The sequence below is a fragment of the Hemitrygon akajei genome, chromosome 24 (assembly GCF_048418815.1).
Source record: "Hemitrygon akajei chromosome 24, sHemAka1.3, whole genome shotgun sequence".
NCBI lineage: Eukaryota > Metazoa > Chordata > Chondrichthyes > Myliobatiformes > Dasyatidae > Hemitrygon > Hemitrygon akajei.
The window spans coordinates 21943348-21955961 of NC_133147.1; the positions used below are offsets into that span (position 1 = coordinate 21943348).

The following is a 12614-nucleotide window of genomic DNA, read 5'->3' on the forward strand; positions in this document are numbered from 1 at the left end:
CATCATGAATAGCATTGTTTTCGGAATGATGAATGCCAACGCTGGAAGACTACAATGAGGTTTTTGGCCCTGTGCTGTGAGCTGGAGAGTGTTGGGCTCCGAGGATTCCGTAAAACTTCAATTGGTTAAATATTGTTGATCGAATGTCATTAATTGTTTAACATCGTCTTGTTCATTTTGCTAAGCTTGGGGATTTCCTGCATCTGTATAACATAAGTGGATGCTTCTTAACTTTTATTGTGGGGCCTTAGTTTTGAGAATGTTTTATCTCGCAGTGTCTCTCTGTAGAGCCATTGACGTTCAGTTGCAATTCCTATATATAAGCTCTAGCTCCTGTCTCTACATGGGAGTCTGCACTTCCTCTGCACCTGGGTTCCGTTGTTGCCAGCACACACCATCAGAAAACAGTTTTGTTTAAATTGATTTACTAGTATTAGCATTGAAATATCTTTCTTATTTTTACGGAAAATTCACTTTCGACCTCAGTGTACATTTCTTCAATAATGTATTACTAGAAGATCACGAGACCAATCATATCTTTATCTCACCTCCCTCCACCACCCCCGCTCCCCACACACACATACACACACAGAAATCTTGGCTTTTTAACAGAGATCGCTTCCTCCGTGATTTCCTTGCCCATTACCCCTCCCCATCTATCCCCCTTCTGGCATTTAACCCTGCTAGCGGCCAAAGTGCTACACATGCCCATTCACCTCCATTCAGGGTCCCATCCAGTATTTCCATGTGTGATAAGACTTAAACCGCGAATCGGCTAGGGTCTGTTATTGTTTCTTGACCTCTTGATGCGGCCTCTTTTGCACTGGTGGGAGCCGTCACGAATACGGACACCACTTATTCGAGCACCTCCGCTTAATTCGCCAAAGTGGAGCATCCCTCTGGCTTGACATTTTAATTTCATTTCCCTTTCACTTTGCGACATGTCGGTCCAATGCAGATGACTCAGGGTGGAGGAGCAGCAACTTATAGTTCATCTGGGCAGCCTCCAACCTGGAGTCATAAATAACGATTTCTCCTTCCGATAACAATAAACAGTACCCTCCCCCTCCCCTTTTCTTCTTTTCCCCACTCTAGACCCTGACCTCCTCTTGCTTAACTATCAGCTCCCACTGGTGCTCTCCCTTTTCCTGTTCATTTCTGCTCCACTCTCCTCTCCTATAGATTCCCAGATTCCCCCTCTCACCTGCACCCCGCCTACGTCACCTGGTTTCACGTACTTTCTGGCTATCATACGTTCTCTCCCACCACTTGCTTATCATGACACTTCTCCCTTCGTTTCCAGTCCCGAAGAAGGTTCTCAATCCGAAACGTTGACTGTTCCTTTCCATGTATGCTGCCCGGGTTGCTGAGTTCGTCCAGTATTTTGTGAGTTTAAGAAGAATTTTTTTTCTTTTTAACATTAATGAACCACATGCAGAGTTAGTCAGTGCAAAATTATACTAATAGTTTCGCTGATGATATGTAGGTTCAAAGACTTCTAACCAATCATTCACATTATATTCCTACGTAGATATTTTCTTTAGTCCCGAAATGGAATAGAAAACCATTGATCCACTGATAATCTTCCGAAAGTCGTTGGGAAAATCAACTCAACGATCTTAAGCCAACTGGATGTGACTAAATATATGGAAAACCGCTGTTTCAATCTATGTTTGTAAACCATCACTAAGAAGGTAACTACTGTTATTTCTATTTAGCGTGGCGTTACTCAGAGCTCTGGTGCTGTAGCTTATACATAATTTTAGTATGGAGGCGATATTAAAAGCCGTGTACACACGGTTTAAAGGCTGTGACAATGGTCAAATCACGGCGCGGTATTTGCTCCCTATGATATGTAGGTACAGCAGCCACTATAATCAAAGACCCTCACATCCTAGTATCTCCACAATTTCTCTCAAAAATCGGGCAGAAGAGCTAAAAACCTGAAAGTACGTATTACAACGCTCAGTCACAGCTTTTATCTCGGTGTTATTAACATAATTAATCTGTCGCCTAGTACGATCAGCTGGGTTCTTGAATTCACAATGTGCGCCACTTCGGCCTTGCACCTTACTGTCTGCCTGCTCTATACTATTTCTGAAAATGTAGAATTTTTGCTGTGTTTTCTTGTTTTCACCAGAGAAACCTCCTCTTAATTCGACCATCCTAATTCGATGGTACACATTTCTCCTCATCTCTTATCTTCAACGATGACACAAACAAACTAAAAACGAAGCAAGCTGAAAAGCAGCCGCTCTTACAGAACTGTCAAAGTGAAACACATACAGCATAACAGTAAAAATATGAATCAGGGCATTACACATTCTAAACCCTTCTATTCCATGCAGTTGTCCAACAAAATTCTAAAATCTGGTACCGTACTAGCACAGCGAATTTCACTAGCAGCTCATTCCGTATAGGTGCCACACTTTGTGTAAAAAAAAAGTTAATTATAAAGATCGGACTAAATCTTTATCTCCTTCTTTTACTGAGGCTCAGTCGCCCCAGCTGGGGAGTAGGTTTCAGCAGCTCGCCATTTTCCTCTATCCTGAGCCAAGCTGGTATTGGTCCTGGATGTTAGTTTGACTGGCCCTGCGGCTTCCACTGATATTCGGCAGCCAGATGACTTAATAAGTCTTTTAAGCGAAGATCCTCCCTCTACCAGGAATGAGGTTTATGGAGATTCTGTTGGTGTTCCTGTTACACCGGAATTTTATGGGATGGAGTCGCTGGGCCCACGTCCGCCCCTCCCCCTTTCTCAGTAGCTTGGGCGGTCCATGGTGGAGTTAAATCTTTCTCTTTTCAGCCTAATTTTATGCCTTCTACTTCTTGATTTCTGAGCCATGCGAAAAAGACTGAGTTTATTCATTGTATCTCTGCCCATCGTGGCTGTATACCCCAAAATTCCTGCATTGTAATTTCTATTTATCCTTTTTTTCCTGAATCATGTAACCATGCATTGCCCATTAGACTCTCAGTCAGGGAACAATGTAAAGCTAAATTATTACGGGCCTAGAATAATATGAAATTTACCCTTGTCACTGTTTTATCGCCCCCAATGACATTAATGTGAATACGTTTTGTAGTTATTCGGGTTGATTTATTTTTCTAAAGGTCAGATTATATTAAGAGATACTGCCAAGATTATGGTGCATGCTTGTGTCAAGCAGTCTGTTCGTGTAATTGACTTCGGTTGTCAAATAATTTAGAAATCGCTAACGAAATAGGTGAGAGATGGAATAATATTTCCGTTTAGAGTCAAGGAGTCGAGTGTGAATCTTGCCGAGTGTGAATCCATGCCGAGAAACATGCCCATGTGATGCCATCTCATTTTCTGGCATCTGACCTATGTCCCTTTCAATTTTTCATGTACCCGTATTGTTCCAGGTATTCTCTATTTTTTATTATTTCATATTCATCACGCAGTTTCTATGGCAGTTCGTTCCATTAAAAAACAGCTTCCTGGATTTCCGTCGTTATGTTATTAATTCATTCTATTCTCATATTCAATTCGCACCCTCTAGTTCTTGATTCTACATCTATAAGGGTAAATTATTGCATCTATTCCCACTGTCTATCGCCTTTATGTGATATATACCGCTATAAGATCACTCTTTAGTCTCCTCCGCTCCAAAGAGTTAAGCCTGCTCAATCTCTTCATATCGCTAGCAGACTCTGAACTATTTTCTGCAATGTTTCAACTTAATGGCTTATTATGTTACGTAGTTTATGCGTAACATATGCATAATTAAACTAAAATTTATTCTTTTCAACATTGGTTTCTTGACATACGTGAGTCAACAGGTATTTGTTGTATGGGGCATTGCGATGTTTTCCTGTGAAATACATCTGTCCTCTCCACTCGCACAGCAAACGCTCAGGATATATTATTAACCAAATCACCCTACCATAGACAAGTATTGAGGAATTCTGTCAATTACATTTTTGAATGAAAATATCATAATTCTACTGATCATTCCAGCTTATGGCTTACCTGTTACAGGAACAAATATCGGATCACTGTACAGAGGTTTTGCCCACACTCCAGATACAAGTGCAGTATAACCACAAGTGTAATTTTCACTTAAATTCCCTCGAATTTCAAAGGAGATCGAACATTGTCCGTCAATTGCTCGGTTCCTATCTGCATAGTTGTTCTGGCTGCTTTTGTATAAATAAAACCACCCTTCTGAACAAGAAGGCTCAACACTGCATACGATGGTTATATTTTCTCCTCTAACGACCGCTTGCAACGCTGGGTTTAGCCGTAGCGTAAGATTATATTGACCTTCGAGAAACCAAAGAAACATAACATGAAAAAGAGAAAAAAAGTCTAATAATTGTCCGACTACGAATTAAATATGACCTATGAGAGAAAAAGAAACATGTTATAACCCAATATTTTATTTTCATACATGTTTTAGTGAAGTCTATGATCACTGAGAAACAGTATTACGACATTATTGGCAAACGTTTCTTTTTTATTGTTTTCTGCAGGAAAGCCCGGACTGTTTCATCAAATACAAGAAAACGCTATTCATCACGCTTTGAATGCCGAATATTGTATAAATTGTAGCTATCACCGTGGATGTGAGTATTGTTTTTATACGGCACTAAGGAGCTGAAAAATCATTACGTGTTTTATTGCAATCTGCAAAAAAACACAATATATTTTTTGACATGCTATGGCTATTAGCCTCTGTTTTTTTTCTATTATTTATATGAAATGCAGTCGAAATGGTGTTCTCTGATCCATACATAACAATCGTGAATCGAATAAGAACAAGTAACCTTGTCAATAATACTGCAAACAAGAATTCCCACACTGATCTAGAGTGAACGGCATTAATTGGGCAGTCTCGACTTTATCAGAAGAGATTCGACAGATTCTGGAAGTCTTGAACAGCACTGTCAGAACACTGGAGGAATTCAGAAGGTGCAGGGATTTTATATATACACAGTACATAAAGAAGCATTCAGTAATCTGCAAGCATTCGCTTCAGATTTTAACACTCTTTACCTGTGAAACACACATTTGGCCTCCAGCTCAAATGCGTTATTAAAGATGATAAACAATCGAATTCCTCTAAAGGAGGCAATTTATTCGTCATGGACTACTTGGTCCAAAATAATTTTTCCTTGCCCTGTACTCCATGACTCTAATGACTGCAATCGTTGAAAGTCGGCACAAATATGTAAGAGATAGTAAAATAGTAGCCAATACTAATTATCTCGTTTTGTCTCGTTTTAGTGTTTCAACTGAACTATTTATTGAACACCACATGGAAGATATAACAGGCCGTTGAATAATATGATGAATTCTTTTGGAGGAAAACGTAATTTATCGTGAAATAATAATGCTTGTGTAGCAGAATGCTGCAAACATGGCCACAATTTCCGGTATGTAGAAAATCCATTGAGATCACATGATAAGGAGGATATCAAGGTGACAAGGTTGACAGATCGAATCCATGGGATAAAAGAGGATAATAAGACAAATAACATTGGCCAGCACTGCAGTGGAAACGGGTGATCACAATGGCATTTAATTGAGTAGTAGGATATCCCATGTTCACACCGAACGATTTCGATGACATATCCATTATATGTAGGGTATAGGAGAGACTTATTTACACACAGTTAATTCATTTGTGGTCTTTACGCTGTACATATGCACAACTAAATGCGACGGGTATTCTTCCTCTTCGGACAGTAACACACACCAATTCTTTATATATGTTGGTTTTCCATATTCCATTTGGCCTTTTCCGCTTTCTCCGATGATAATTGTTCTTGTTATGTAGTCAAATGAATCATCCTGTACTTTCAACTGCTTTTTGGAGAGTAGAGGACAACGCCTCAGAATAGAATGGTATAATTTTAGAACGGAGGAATTTATTACCAGAGAGTGGTGTATCGGTGGAATTCGTCGCCACATGCACCGGTGGAAGTTAAGTCTTTACGAATTTTGAAGGCAGAGCTTGATAGATTCTTAATTAGTCAAGGCATGAAGAGAGAAGGCAGCAGATTGGCGTTGAGAGGAATAATGGATCAGCCATGATGAAATAGCGGAGCAAACTCAATGGCCTAATAGCCTAATTCTGCTCCTCTATTTTAGGATCTTATGATATTCTCAATTGTACCTTCTCTCCAGGGAATATCACCGAAGCTTATCCAAATCGACCTCCTTAGAACGAAAGATACCTAGTTGAAACAGTTACTCTCTTTTCACTCTCTATAAATACTGGCTGAGTTTCCGATTTTCCCACCATTTTCTGCTTTCAGTTAAGACCAGAAATATTGACAATGACTTCCACCACAGAGATTTGCAAATTGTTTCGCTGCATTCATTCAAGATTGAAATATTGGCTGTTTCTCTCTCCATAGATAAGGATTGAACTACATCAGAATACTGGCATCTTAAAAAATTATTTTGAAATCTCTACCATGGTGTTAAACGAGAACACATCGTGAAGCCTTCCAGGGCTATTGCTCCCTTCAGCATCTCATTAACATTATATATCTGACATATTCGAGCAAATGCACAACTTGATTTTGGCATGGGCATTCTTTTAATATGTAGGAAATACATTTGCTCATGTTTTGACCTTTATTAAACATCTGCCGATTTGCAGGAAAGTCTACTAGTATGAACTCAAAGGTGCCGCTTCACAACTCTGTACCCTCCAAATAGTTGTGTCATTCTTCTCACCTCTTCCTTATATCCATCTTTTGTACATTTCACTGCATTTACCTCTTCTCTGTCAACGAGTTTGAAAAGCTAATTCCGTCATGTAGAGAGATAAGTAGATATATCAATGAAGTAAGAAAAATGATTAAATTGATGCATTTTGAGCCTCCTTTGCCTCTTCCAGTTGTGAGGACAGGCCGTCTCCTAAGACAGTTGAGAAACATATTCGTCGTTGATCCTTCCGTTGATTTTTTTTTCTTTTAATTATAAGAAACTTAGTATTTACATCCTTGGACTCATACATGTTTCCTTATTTTATCCTCACTTTCCTCATAGCTCTATATGAAATGAATCCTAGAAAGTGCGACCAACCTATCTCCTTATCCATCTTCTAGATAGCATTCCCTTGTTAATAATTTCCAGATTTCCATTTAGGACTTCAAATTTATCGGTATTTAATATTCACATCTACAGACGTGCAGAGGACACTTGAATATGTTTTCTCTGACTTACCTCCTGAACTTCCTGTGTATATCTGGTGAAAAATAATAACTGTAACGAAAAGAAAATAAAGAAAACGATTTCAATCCTGATAAACTCATGATAAGTGCACAAACGATCAACCTTGCTTTCATTGTGACAAGAAGCACAATGCAATTAGTAATGACACTAATAAAAACAAATGAAATACAAACCTCCCGCATGAGCGGTACAATTAAACTGCGGATCAGGCAAGTAATGGTTCTGTAAGGTCAATATTTCTTTGGGAGTCATGCCATATCTTTCTGAGTCACAGGAGATCACAGATGATGTGTTCAGAACAAAATAAAAGCTCAGTAGGCTAGAATCACTGATGGCGAGTTTCGACCCAAAACGTTGACTCTTGGTTCTAGCGAAACTACTTGACCCGCTGAGTTCAAAGAACATTTTAGTTCAGACCGAACATATTTTTATGCATTGCTTTATTTTTTGATGATACAGAAGGATATCAATATACATCATCGACACAACACTCATAAAGGAGAAGTAATAGGCGGCGAGGTACTTCAAATTTGCCTGAACATCGCAAATCTACGAGGGACTCGTTTTCTCCTCTGTATCAGATAAATATAACCATGAAAAGTTTCCAAACTTAAATATAATATATACCTCCACCTTAAATACCACTATGATCTCAAACCTCCTTGATAGTGAATTCTATAGATTATTAACCTGCACATAATAAATGCATGTTATAAATGACTTGTCTGACGTTCAGCAGAGACCAATCATTCCAATAAAGTCTTCAGTGAAGTCCAATAATTCAAACGAGTCAAAATATGCTCCTGGTATAATCCCACAAAATGTATTTGTTTTAATATATTCAAGCCTGACTCTATACACCTCTAGAGAATACTGTCCCATACTGTTTATATGGACATTCATTACTTCCCTATAGTTTCAGAATAAGAATCAGAAACAGGTTTGATATCACCAGCATAAGTCCTGAAATATGTTAACTTTTGCCAACAGTACATTGCAATAAGTGATAATTAAACAAAAAACCGAATTACAGTAAGAATTTGTATGTGTGTGTGTGTGTGTGTGTGTGTGTGTGTGTGTGTGTGTGTGTGTGTGTGTGTGTGTGTGTGTGTGTGTGTGTGTGTGTGTGTATGTGTGTATGTGTGTGTGTGTATGTATGTTTGTGTGTGTGTGTATTCAATAGTTAAACTTAGATAAGTAGTGCAAACAAAAAGAAAGAATAAAAGGCAGTGAGGTAGTGTTCATGGGCTGAATGCCCATTTAGAAATCGGACGACAGAGGGAAGTAACTACTCCTGTATCGGTCTGTGTCTTTCTCCCTCCTCCCTGATGATGACAATGAGGAGGGCATGTCGTGTGTGGAGAGTGTTCTTGATTATGGAAACCGCTTTTCTAAAGCACAACTCTAAAAAATCAGCTGGATACTACGGACGCTAGTGCCCATGATGGAGCTGACTAATTTTACAACTCTCTGCAGCTTGCAACGATCCTGTGCAGTAGCACCGAGCCCCTCCCAGCACCAGCATACCAGATGGCGATACAGCTAGCCGGAATGCCTCCACAGAAAATCATTAGAAATTTTAGAGTGCTTTATAAACTACGCCTCCTCAAATTTCCGATGAAATATTACTGTTGTCTTGCCTTCTTTATAGCTGCATCGAAATGTTGGGGCCAGGTTAGATCCTCAGGGATATTGACACTCAGGTACTTGAAATTGCTCACCCTTTCCACTTATGATCCCTCTATGAAGATTGGTTGTATTCCCTCGACTTACTCTCCCTGACGTCAATAAACAGCTCTTTGCTCTTAATTACGTTGTGTGCAAGATTGCTATTGGGGCACCACTGAACTAGTTAGTATGTCTCGCTCCTCTCTCCTGTATGCACTCTCGTCCAGGTCCATGCGCAATGGTTCATGTTTGATTGTTATTCTCTCATACATGCATTTCCAAGAGTACAGCCAAAATAAACAGCGTTACCCCGGTGCAAAACACCGTGCCAACATTTATACACGGCACAAAGTACATACAACACATATGAGATGGCAAATATAGACATCTGACACCAGTAAAATGTAATCATAATATATAGCTCAGCCCTTCAAATCTATGAATGTTGCAGCAGTTTGCACTCGAACACTATACAACTTGTCGTCTGCCGACAAAACACTGGGGGACAGTACCGATTTTAGTGTTTTTAAACCGGAGCCACCCGCTGGGTGGCTGCAGAAAGGCGAAACCGCAGCTTGAGGCCGAGTCCTCGCCATGAACGAAGTCACGCGGTTTTCCAGCCGTGAGCCAATAAACTAATAAGTTGGACGTGCAGCATTCCACGCCACCATTGTTCAGTAGGGTCTTGCGATTGCAGGAAGAGCGAATAAAACAATCACTGTCCGTGAGACTACACATCAGCTTCTCAAATCACACCTCGCTGATGTAGGCAGCAACACGATCCTAAGTCCAACTGTGCCTTCAGTTTCTCCGCTAAGGAGCAACTCGTTGTTGGTTAGACCTATAATATTGTAAATTCTTATTGTCCATTAGGGTTTTTAGATTGTAAAGAAAGTGCATTTAAAATACAATAAAATCTTTGGCTGACCGCGTAGAAGACGCTGCATTTGAGCATGCTGCCATCTGACTGGTACTATAATTTATTGTTGCACATATTCCCATCAATACATGTCCGAATTTGCCATCAACTGCTGAACTAAAGGCGAATTGGAGGACCCAACTAATAGATTAGTAAGATTTAGAGGTGCAGAAGAAACAGAAACACCTTTGGAAAATCTCAGCTGGGCACATGGCGAATTTGCAAACTGAGCAGATGTTTGTAGAAACTAAACTGATTAATTAGAGGAATGGACTGACCCACAAGATGAGAAATTGCGCCACCAGAGAGAAACAAAACAAAAAGAAAAGAAAACAGAGAGTGTGTTTCTTACACTTTATGTCACCGAATTGCATTGATCACTTACGAGAAGAATATTTGTGTCACTTACCCAGGAATATCACAGAGTTAGTGAATTCAGATTTTAGCTGATACATCTGTTGAAAACAAAGCAAACAAAATAACAATAGATGTTTCGTATTCCTTGGCTCATGTGGTTAATAGTGTTCGACTCTCTTGGTAAAACTTCAGAAAAAAATTGCCCAAGAGCGCATCAGAGGACAGGAATCCTGTGGCCTATAAGATTTTTTAGCACACAAGGCCTGTGCAGCATCTGTACGGCTAAAGTTAGGAAGGTATTGAAAAATCACCAGTAGCCTTTATTGTGCAGTTTCAGAAACACTGAAAAAGCATGACAACAGAGAGGAAATAATAGCCCGCTGGATAGGCACTCCATCTACAACCATTGACGCGTACAACCGCCGAGCTATATTAGCAGTGGTTTGTGCCGTCTATGGCATCTGCTGCAAGATCGCACTAAGAATCGTTAGACAGTACTGGCAAAGAGATTCAAGAAAAAAAAATAGAATGATGAAACCGGTATTGACAAAAGCATGCGAGGGGCTAATAACAACGGGGATTTAAATCAGCTATTTACATAATAACCAACGGTACATCCTTCAAGTATTGTTAGATTATTTAAGATTCATAGAGTCATATATCACGGAGTCAAGACCTTCAGCCTAACTAGTCTATACTAATGTGATTCTGAAGATACTGGAAATCCAGAGTGAAACGTACAACATATTGGAGGAACTCAGCGGATCATCAATTACTCTAACTTCAGATTGTTTTTTAACAGACAAAGCCCCTCTTTTTCCATTCCCAACTCTGGCTCCCTATTTACCTCTTCTTTTCTCCTGCCTATTACCTCTCATGGTGCCCTTCCTCATTCTCTTTCTCACATGCTTCACTATCCTCTCCTACCAGATTCCTTTTGCTTGAGACCTTTACCTTTTCCACCTGTCTTCATTGCCCTCTCCCAAACTCCTGGCTTCACTTATCACATTTTCGCCTGTAACCCTTCTCCTTCCCCCACCTTCTTATTATTGCTTCCTTCCATTTTATTTACAGTCCCGATGAACAGTCTCGTTCCGAGACGTTAACAGTTTATTCCTTTCCATACATGCTGCCTGACATGCATTTCTCCAGAATTTTGTTTGTGTTACTCTTTTATGAAGTGCTCAGAGATATTGTAGATGTAACAACACACATGCATTTTAGGGAAGGGCTTAAATAATGTGAATGCCCTAACACAGGCTGGGTAAATCTAAAAACAGAGGTTAAATACTTAGAGCTCTGGAGATTCTGCAGATGCTGGAAATCTAGACTAACACACAATACATGTTGAGGAGATGCAGCAGGTCGGGCAGCATCGACGGTAAGAAACTAAGATGCGACATTTCTGGCCGGAGCCCTTCAGCAGGGTAACAGGACAAAAATTTAAAAAAAAAACTGAGAGGTAATTCTCGCACATTGAGTGAATGGCACGAGGAACGAGCTCCCAGAGGAAATGTTAGCGGAAGATCAAATTCAAGTGTCCAAACGGTATTTGGGGAGGGATAATTTTGACAGACACGTACAAGAGAAAATGTGCAGACGATGGAAATCCAAGCAGCACACACAAACGGTTCCGGAACTCAGTAGGCCAGGCAGCATTTATGAAAGTCGACGTTTCTGGCCGAGACCGTTTGGAAGGACTCGGGTACAGCGGAACACACGCTGATGGGACAATATCAAAAATACATCTTGACTGGAATGGACAGGTCGATCAGAAATATCTGTTTCATGCTGTTGCGTCCTGCATCACCAGGATCATAACAATTAGCTAATTTGACCGTACTCCGTACTGATAATATATTTCACAGAATAAAGTGCATCAGCTCTTACAATAATTGTAAGGTGTTAGACAATAGACAATAGACAATAGGTGCAGAAGTAGACCATTCGGCCCTTCGAGCCTGCACCGCCATTCTGAGATCATGGCTGATCATCTACTATCAATACCCGGTTCCTGCCTTGTCCCCATATCCCTTGAATCCCCTATCCATAAGATACCTATCTAGCTCCTTCCTGAAAGCATCCAGAGAATTGGCCTCCACTACCTTCCGAGGCATTGCATTCCAGACCCCCACAACTCTCTGGAAGAAGAAGTTTTTCCTTAACTCTGTCCTAAATGACCTACCCCTTATTCTCAAACCATGCTCTCTGCTACTGGACTCTCCCAGCATCTGGATCATATTTCCTGCCTCTATCTTGTCCAATCCCTTAATAATCTTATACGTTGCAATCAGATCCCCTCTCACTCTGCTTAATTCCAGCGGGTACAAGCCCAGTCTCTCTAACCTTATTGTTGTTAAGATCAGAATCACCCGAAATATTAATAATATCAGAATTAACCTGAATATGAGGGATATACTGGCAATTATCACTCATCTTTCTTTAGCCACATGGACG

General features: G+C 40.1%; 1 long non-coding RNA gene across 1 annotated transcript; it reads left to right on the plus strand.

Moving 5' to 3' along the window:
* On the plus strand, positions 1-7411 carry LOC140715954 (uncharacterized). The gene is made up of 5 exons (XR_012096224.1): positions 1-1386; positions 1532-1694; positions 4498-4590; positions 4733-4936; positions 5252-7411. It is a non-coding gene; the product is annotated as an uncharacterized lncRNA (long non-coding RNA).
* Positions 7412-12614: the final 5203 nt, after the last annotated feature.